General features: G+C 34.7%; 1 protein-coding gene across 3 annotated transcripts in view; it reads right to left on the bottom strand.

Moving 5' to 3' along the window:
• The window catches only part of LOC115231657 (putative uncharacterized protein DDB_G0291608), a 55,293-nt gene extending 50,634 nt beyond the window's left edge, over positions 1-4,659 (bottom strand). The window contains exon 1 of one of the 3 annotated variants that reach the window (XM_029801631.2): positions 4,541-4,659. The gene's annotated coding sequence lies outside the window, so the exon portion shown is untranslated. Of the gene's footprint in view, positions 1-3,753; positions 3,908-4,540 lie in introns of those variants that run through there. The other 2 variants (XM_029801632.2, XM_029801630.2) reach the window with 2 other exon arrangements.
• Between the last annotated feature and the right edge of the window lie 4,641 nt (positions 4,660-9,300).

Below are 9,300 nucleotides of genomic sequence, written 5' to 3' on the forward strand. Positions count from 1 at the left end.
AATCCTGGGCTGCGGCGAGGCTGGAGCACCGTCTTGAAAACAAAATTGGTAAAATAACCCCAGTACTTATTCTGGCGAAAGTAAAGATACGCACACCGGGTGTTTAGGGTAAGGGTTAGGGCTTTTGTTACGCCGAAACGGGTGGTATGCGTATTCTTTACCTCCGCCTTTATTCTATTGGTCTCTTCTACAAAATAGCTAAGTTACAAAGATGTAAACAAACCAACATCGGTTGTCACGCGGAGGTAGGGGAGACATACCACCCACAAATGTGACGAGCTTCTACAGTTTCCGTCTACCGTTCACTCACCGGGCAATGGTTATTTCACGGCTATTGTAGAAATCATCAAGGTGTCGCCCACACAATGAGACTAAACCTGAAACCACTGCTTCCTGAGCAAGTTTCTAAACCACATAGATATGCCTGCTCCTATAATCAACAAAAGTTACAAATGTATAACAGAACTTCTTCCTTTTTTTTTATGTTCATCATAAGGTTTCACAAACCAATGTGTTTCTCACAGACACGTCTCGGCTTTATTAAACGAAGGTTGTGACATTCATGCCCTTCCGTAGGTCTATAAAAACAATATTTAATCGTTGTTTTAGTCCTGTGACTGCAGAGCCAAGGAGGGAAATGGAATTATTTGACGAAGTACCTCCTAAAAAAATTTTTCGAGAAGATTAGCCCCCCCCCCACCACTACCCCGATAGGCCGAAAGCAGTCCCCTTGCAAAATTTCTCTTGGCGGTCCATGCCCTTTCAGAGAATATTGTAGAAGTCAAGCAAACAAAAAGAGACTAAAAATCGCAATCAAATCTGGAGCCAACGTGGGAGCCTCTTCGCTGTTACTTCGCTTGCTAGAAAAAGCAGCTAAATCGTCTTCAAATCACAGTTCCTGATATACATAACAACAGCGAAGTTGTGAAGGAAAAGGGCTCTGAATTAGAGGGGTAAATAAAGGTTAATTTTATAAAAGTCTTTCAGAATCTTAATTCCTGTCGTATGAATCAAAGATATTTGGAGAGAAAAAAAAAGGGTGTGGGCAATTCCTGTCCTTTTCCTTCTCCATGAAGTAGATGAAGCAGTTCTAAAACTCTACCAAAAAGACAATATATAAGTTGTTCCATCAACGAACGAGGTTAAATAATAGACAAATTACCCACAAATCTGAACTAATGGGATCTTGTAGAAAATTCCGTCCTTCAAACAGAAAAGATCCAACTAATGTCTTAAGAAAAAACAACGCCGCATTCAGGGATATAGTCCGAGCGACAATGTCTAGAAGACAAATAAATAAAAAAATAGTCAGGAACGTAACAACTAGGGTACTTTTAATCATGATGAGTTTACTTAATCAGACTATACCTAGGGTTAAATACTATTATTAGGGAGGCAAAAAATGAAATGGTTCCGTCCGGGCAAGTTGACCGGGGCGCAGCAGACTTCTGTCGCAAAGACTACTTTTACCATTATGTATGGATATTAGTTACCGCGATAATGAGAAGGAGAAAAAATAAACGTAACGACAGAGCAATTAGTTTGAAATGGAAGATAATTTACTATTTGGGAAGTGGACTGTACTTTATATTTCATTTTGCCTCTTTAGGCTGCTGTTATTTCGTCGCCTTGGTAACCAAGGTAGTCAGGGAGGGAGCTGAACAGATTGTCTGTGTGTGTGTGGTGTGTGTGTGTGTGCGTGTGTGTGCGCGTACACACATGTATGTATGTATGTACACCACTCCTTTATTCGTCTGTTTATTTATTGTTTATAGACAAATAAATGAGCAGCAGCTTCTCGGATTTGAGTGTATGTATGACTTTTATGCATAGACAGACAGATAGATTGATAAATAGATAGATATATTCACACATACACATTATATCAACTCGCAAAATTGAATTGAGTTAGTCTGTCGGTGTGTTTATATATATATATATATATATATGGCGATCGCCCCATATATATATATATATATATATATATATATATATATATATATATATATATATATATATATATATATATATGTGTATGTATATATATAAAAGATCGCCATCACAGCAAGGAAAGAAAGAAGACAGAGGGACAGAAAAGAGATATTCACACACAGAAAGAAGAAGAAAAAAGTGGAGAAAAAGGACATGAAATAGTATAGTGAAGAGAAGAAGAAGAAGAAGAAGAAGAAGAAGAAGAAGAAGAAGAAGAAGAAAGAAGAAGTTAATTGGAAATGTACTATTAATTGAAAATACTCTTTAGTTCGAGAAAGTCGGTAAGAGAGATTGAAGATTAAAAAATAAAGAAAACGAGAAAAGAACCAGATATGAGAGAAGACATAGGAAGTGAAACACACATACGTACATACATATGTATGTGTGTGTGTGTATATACACACGAACGCATACATTTATGAAGATGAAAATAGAGAGAAAAGAGAAGACACTGAAAGAGAAAGAGAAAGAAGCAGTGGATGTATGTGTGAAAGCAGGACAACGTGTGTAAGATATATATATATATATATATATATATATATATATATATATATATAGAGAGAGAGAGAGAGAGAGAGAGAGATTTGGTGCGAGAGAAAGCGTATGAATGTGAGACAGAGAGAGAGAAAGACACTGAAAGAGAAAGAGAAAGAAGCAGTGAATGTATGTGTGAAAGCGGGGCAATGTGTGTAATATATATATATATATATAGATAGAGAGAGAGAGAGAGAGAGAGAGAGGGGGGGATTTGGTGCGAGAGAAAGCGTATGAATGTGAGACAGAGAGGAGAAAGTGTGTGAGAGAATGTTTGCGTGTGTGTGTGTGTGTGTGTGTGTGAAAGAGAAAGAAATAGAAAAGAAGAAAGAGCGTGTGTGAGTAAAAACAACGCAAGACAATAAGATGTCCTGTATTCTTTGTTGTGTGTATTTATTCTACATAGTGTACAATAACGCCATAGTCTGAATCTTGTGGATGTAACTGTATCAGGAAGAATAAATAATAAATATAAATATATTTATTTATATATTGGACACAGCAGTAGGACAAGTGCGTGCGCGGGTGCGTGTGAAAGTGATGCATGTGTAGACACGGATAGATAGACAGACAGACAGACAGACAGATAGATAGATAGATAGATAGACAGACAGACAGATAGATAGATAGATAGATAGACAGACATATAAATAGACAGATAGATAGACAGACATATAAATAGACAGATAGATAGACAGATAGATAGATAGATAGATAGATAGATATAGATAGATAGATAGATAGATAGATAGATAGATAGATAGATAGATAGATAGATAGATAGATAGATAGACAGACATATAAATAGACAGATAGATAGACAGATATATAGATAGATAGATAGATAGATAGATAGATAGATAGATAGATGATAGATAGATAGATAGGCATAGATAGGTAGATAGATAGACGGACAGACATAAATAGATAGATAGACATAAATAGATAGATAGAGAGATAAACAGAGACAGATAGATAGATAGATAAACAAACAGATAGATAGATAGATAGATAAACAGATAGATAGATAGATAGATAGATAGATAGATAGATAGATAGATAGATAGATAGATAGATAGATAAACAGACGTACATACACACACATACATACATTCATACATACATACATACACGTGCGTCCACATTCTATTGATAGAATGAAGGGCTCTATCTCTCTCTTTCTCTTTCTTTCTCCCATTAAGTATTTTGGCACTTAAGCCTACTTACCGGAGCCGGCCTGGTCAGGATAGCAACTTTCAAAGTTTACGTTCGGTTTTTTTTTTTCCAGTTAAATTTCTCTCCAGCTGCTATTTCGGAAAGTCCAGTGTGGTTCTGGTAGATGCGATAAAAATATTATCTTTCTTCACTTAACACATCAAAATTGCCTTTGTCTGTTTGTAGACATGAGATCTAATAAAATTACTGTCGCAGCTCGCTTATTATATATATATCAAAACAACTTGCAAATGTGCGACAGTCTATTATTCCTCTCTATGTTTTCCAAATTGACCATTGATCACTAATTAATAATTTGATTGCTAAAGATGTTAGATTTCAGTAAATCTTTGGCAGACTTTAACATTATTGAACACTAATTAACAAAAGATGCTCAGAAAAAGACACGTGTTGGGATAAAGGGTGTGCGGCAAGGAGTCACTCTGCCGTAATTAAAGGTAAAATTAATTTAAGGTATAACTAAAAAAGGGGAAACAGAAGTCCCTCTGGCCCCCGCTTGGTTGTTGATTACCACCTTCAGCATTCAGAATGGATAAGAGTAAGGAAACTGAAAGTCAACAGTCACAGTTTTGCCTCTATTTATGTGGCAATGCACGCACGTTAAACATAAATAAACATTTGTACTTGTGAATGGAAGCGGGAGACAGAAATATTCTCATCACCCTTTTTCTCTCTCTTGGCGCCTGCTAAACCACACTGCTTTTCACATAGACAAACTCAGATATCTTCTTTATCTTTTTCCTCTTTTTTTTTACACCACCAATAGCTAACAACTTACCTAACAGGCTGATGATATATACCGGCGCTTTCCACTTGCGCCGGACTCTTTGTCACTCACATTACAGCTTAACACTTCAAAACGTTTCTTACGTTTTTTGTTTTTGTTTTTACTTGATTTTTTGTTTGTGTTTTTTTAACGTCTGCTAAATTTTCCAAAACGAAAGTGTTATACATTTTTTTATTCATACAATTTCTATTATTTATTTCCCATTTATATAATTATTTATCGAAAAAAGTAATTCTTCGTTAATATTTATAGAATAAATAGCATATTTGGTCATACTCGGAATCAATCGGCGGCAGCTTACGGAACTTACCGAACATAGTGAAAATAAGCGGTAGCTGTGTAGCTATAGTTGGCAATTTATCTTTATTATTTTAACTTTATATATTGTAATTCACTATAATATAAGAAACTCTTATCCTTCATAACATTCTCTTATAAAAAAAATTTTTCTATTAACACGCAAAAATATTTTAGCATGTATTAAATAAAAATGGTATTTTGCTAGCAGTTATTATTTTATTATGTAGCTTGTAGTTAGTCTTGGTTAATTAAAAAGTCCTTTTGAACTTAAGTAGTCGGGCGGAGAAATTAAAAGCGGGTTGACGAAACAATAAATTATTTAAGAGCCAGTATCGTTTCGCCCTTGATATTGGCTAAAATTGAATATTTTACAAATAAACAATGATCAAATATGAATTAATCTGAGAATAAGTAAATTTAAATTGAATGAATTATATTTAACGAATATTAAAATGTTCTTAAATCATCTACTTAAAAAGTGAGTGATAATTTTCAAACAATGCTTATTATAACAAAGAAATTTCGTTTCGTACATTTGGCTCGTTATTTTTTTACATATAACAATGGTAAGTTTATATTAATAGAGCTGACCGTTGTGCAAGGGATCTTGGGAAAATTTATATTTAAATTTTCTCCAAATAAATTACTTTAGTATTTTAGAATTAAACCATTTAATTTAGTAGAACTGCCACTAAAACGATAAATTAAGGTTTCTCCTACATTTTAAAATAATTTCGTTTCAATTTTATATAGATAAATTATTTATTCAACGGAAATTTAAATCGACCTTGATTTTCCGAAAAGTGAATCAGCGAAATAAAGTTTTTTTTTATTTATTTACTTTTCTATATTTTTTTTAGTTATTGCATTTTCTTTCTCTTCCTTTTGATTCTAATGAGATTAGAGTTACTTAATCAAATTAATTCCATAATTTTCCAAAAAAAAAAAGAAAGAAAACCAAGCATTCATGAAAGTATTCTAAGTAACATCATCATATCTCTTACGTCATAACGAATATGCAAATAAGCTCCAGAAACGAAGACAGACCTTGACTGATGGAGAGGTCTTCTATCATAAATATGTCTAAATAGATATATGTTTATTTATTATTTGTTTGACTTGGAGTCGTATAGCTGGTGTTTTGAACAATATTCACATCTTTGCGAGTGGTTTGTAGTGGTAGAAATAAAAATAGTGGTCGATCAGTCAAATATCTCTGCGACCCAATTTCGAAGACTAATACTTTTTGAGCTACAAAATGACCTTGAGAATACAATAAACCTCAACATTTGAGTTTCTTTTTATAGCAAGACTATTTTGTATATTAGATGAGATTTTATCAGATTTGTTTTAATTTCCCCGTGTGTATACGTAAGTGCGTATGTCTAATAATGAAAGTATTTAAATTTTTTTAATAACACCCATTATTAGTTTTTCTCCATATTTTCTCATTTTTTAAAAATTATTTCCCGTTTAATCATGGGGTTCAAAGAATATTTTTTTTTTTAAATTTATTTATAAATTTGATATTATGGAACTTTTTTTTATCAGTTTCAGCTAGAGGTTGTGGCCATGCTGGGGCACCGCAATTAAGTATAGAACATTTCATTCGGCTTCTGGTTAAATTAATTTTATTCTTCTGACTCTCTTTTTTCATTTTAATGAATAAATTTGTCCTTATCATTTCGATAGAATCAAATATAATTTTGAAAACATATTTATTAAGTAGGAGAGATTCAAAATTTTTCAGAATATCAGCAATACACATTTTTCTTTTCTTTTTTTTTCTTTTTTTTTTTTTGTAATGAAATAGAATTGGTAATTAGTGTTGAAGACAAACAAAATCTTTAAAAAGAAAAGATCCACTATGTTTTTTTGTTTTTTTTAAGTAGATATTATATTAGATTTTTAAAATATCTTAATCTAGATTCTCAACATGAATGTTATATGTGACTTACCTCCCTTACTATGTGGAGACGTTGACCGTCTTTGCATCATGAAGTTAACCAGCTGGTGGCAGATATTTTGTTCAGACTAGCGGATCAAATGTCTCACAAATTTACTTTATTTTACCAATTCAATTAACATATTAATTTCACTGAGCCCCCCCACACTGCCTCATCTTAACATTCTGTCAACTTCTACTGTTGCTATTTCTATGCATTAACTTTTTTTTTCCTAAGCCCTACGACCCGTAGGGCCAGCTCCCTTCTTTCTTTCCATGGCATATAAGGGACGAAAGTCATAACATTACCCCACTGAACAGAACACCAGTACGTTGCAGGATTTAAGGCCAGCAATCTTTGAGAGGAAGGGATATTTTGTCTGGCATGATCCACAACACTTGGCAGCTCACCATCTAAATGATAATAATGGTTTCAAATTTGGTCACAAGGCCAGCAATTTCTGAGGGGCGGTTAAGTTGATTACATCATCCCCAGTGTTCAACTGGTAATTATTTTATTTACCCTGAAAGGATGAAAGGCAAAGTCAACCTCGGATGAATATGAACTCAGAATATACAGACAAATGAAATGGCACTAAGAATCTTGTTTGGTAAGCTAACGATTCAGCTAGCTCACCGCCATGATTCTATCATTCTTTTACTTGTTTCAGTCATTTTGACTGCGGCCATGCTGGAGCACTGCCTATTAGTGGAGCAAATCGACCCCTGGACTTATTCTTTGTAAGCCTAGTACTTATTCTATCGGTCCCTTTTGCCGAATCTCTAAGTTACAGGGATGTAAACACATCCTATCGACTCCAGTGAGCCTAAAAGATTGGGTTTGGTTCTCATATTCTTCACTGTATATTAACAACCTACTTGTCACTTCTGCTAATGCTCCTACACAGACAATACCACACTTCATTCCTACTAAATGTCAGTAAACATCCACTCAGTTACCAGAGTGCAGGTACTTGATGACCTCACCAATGCTGATGCCATGAAAAAATCATCCAGTACACTTTGTAAAGTGGTTGGCATTGAGAAGGACATTCAAGTGTAGAGAGCATGCCAAAGGAGATCTGTAGGGCTTGGTGCAGTCCTCTGGCTCCTGTTGAACCATCCAACCCATGCCAGCATAGAAAAAAGGAACATTAAATCACTACCACCAGCATAGTAATTTCGATGTGTCCCATCACATCTACACTTTTTCCATGATCAGAGATGGTAGAAAATTTGTTTAACTGAGGCAAAACAACTTTGTATCTTTCCATTGCACAAACATAAAAATAATGGTTGACACCAATAAAACAATCTTGTCCTTGTCATTTGGCATTGCTAAACCACATTCAATTAAAACCACAAAATGTATATAAGTGCCAAGTCTTGGAATATCTCACATCCATTACATAAGGCCAGAGAATTTGATCTGGGATGAGCTCCAGAACTCATAAGACAGGCAATTATCCTGGTTTTCATGACCTATAAGTGATTGAGAATACAACACGTTTGATACAGACTGCATACGTGTTAAAAACATGTTTTATTCTTTGATACAGATCATACACAAATCACAATTTGTATCAAGTATTTGTTTTATACCCTTATAAATTAAGGGTCAGTTTAAATGGACGACCAGCATGAATGGGTTAATCCTGAGACCATTTGTTACCTGAAATGTTTGTAAACCCAAACTATTTTTCCCATAAGAAATTCAAGAGAAGGCACAGTGGATCCGAGCGCGGATGTGCACCAAGCAGAAGCTGGACAGCAACTGATGCTCTCCTCCCACCGATACTCCCAGTTTGTCACCAACCATTGCTGCTGCTGCTGCTGCTACCTTATATGTTTGTTACTTGAAAGACTTTTTGCCACTCAAGATGTTTTATGTTTGAAAAATTGTGAACCAATTTGTTTGTGATGAAAGGCATTCATAAATTGAGATTCCACTGTATTGTCTTCATTGAGCACCTGAGAAGACTAAAATCTTAATGATATGTGTCCTGGTTAATCTAACTTACTGAAGACCATTCTTTTCCTGAAGATAAAACAATGGAATAATTTTAAGAATTGCACAAGTAACACCTGCAAGTGAGTCTTGTTGTTGTTGTTAAGCAACAAGATGGGTAAGGGTGATTAGGTGATGGTCTAGGGCTTAGGGGCGGGAGAGCCCACACCTTGGAAAAAAAAAAACTTTGGTCGTCTTGTTGTAGTCGAGGGCTCTTCGTTGACGCTCAACACCACTGGGAAGTGGCCCTTGAAGTCGCTGGAAATAGAGATCTCCAGGTCCAAATTCTTGAACGGCTGCAAGTGAGTCTTGCACAAGTGACACTTGCAAAATGTATCGTACCTTTATATGGTACTTACTCTTGTCACTGATTATTTTCCATGTCGTTTTTACATTCTGAGTTCAAATTCCACTGAGACTGACTTTGCTCTCATCCTTTTAGGTTCAATTAGTACCAATTGATAACTGGGGTTGGTGTAATTAATTTATCCCCCACCT

The sequence above is a fragment of the Octopus sinensis genome, unplaced genomic scaffold (assembly GCF_006345805.1).
Source record: "Octopus sinensis unplaced genomic scaffold, ASM634580v1 Contig18748_ERROPOS222794, whole genome shotgun sequence".
In the NCBI taxonomy this organism is placed as follows: Eukaryota; Metazoa; Mollusca; class Cephalopoda; order Octopoda; family Octopodidae; genus Octopus; species Octopus sinensis.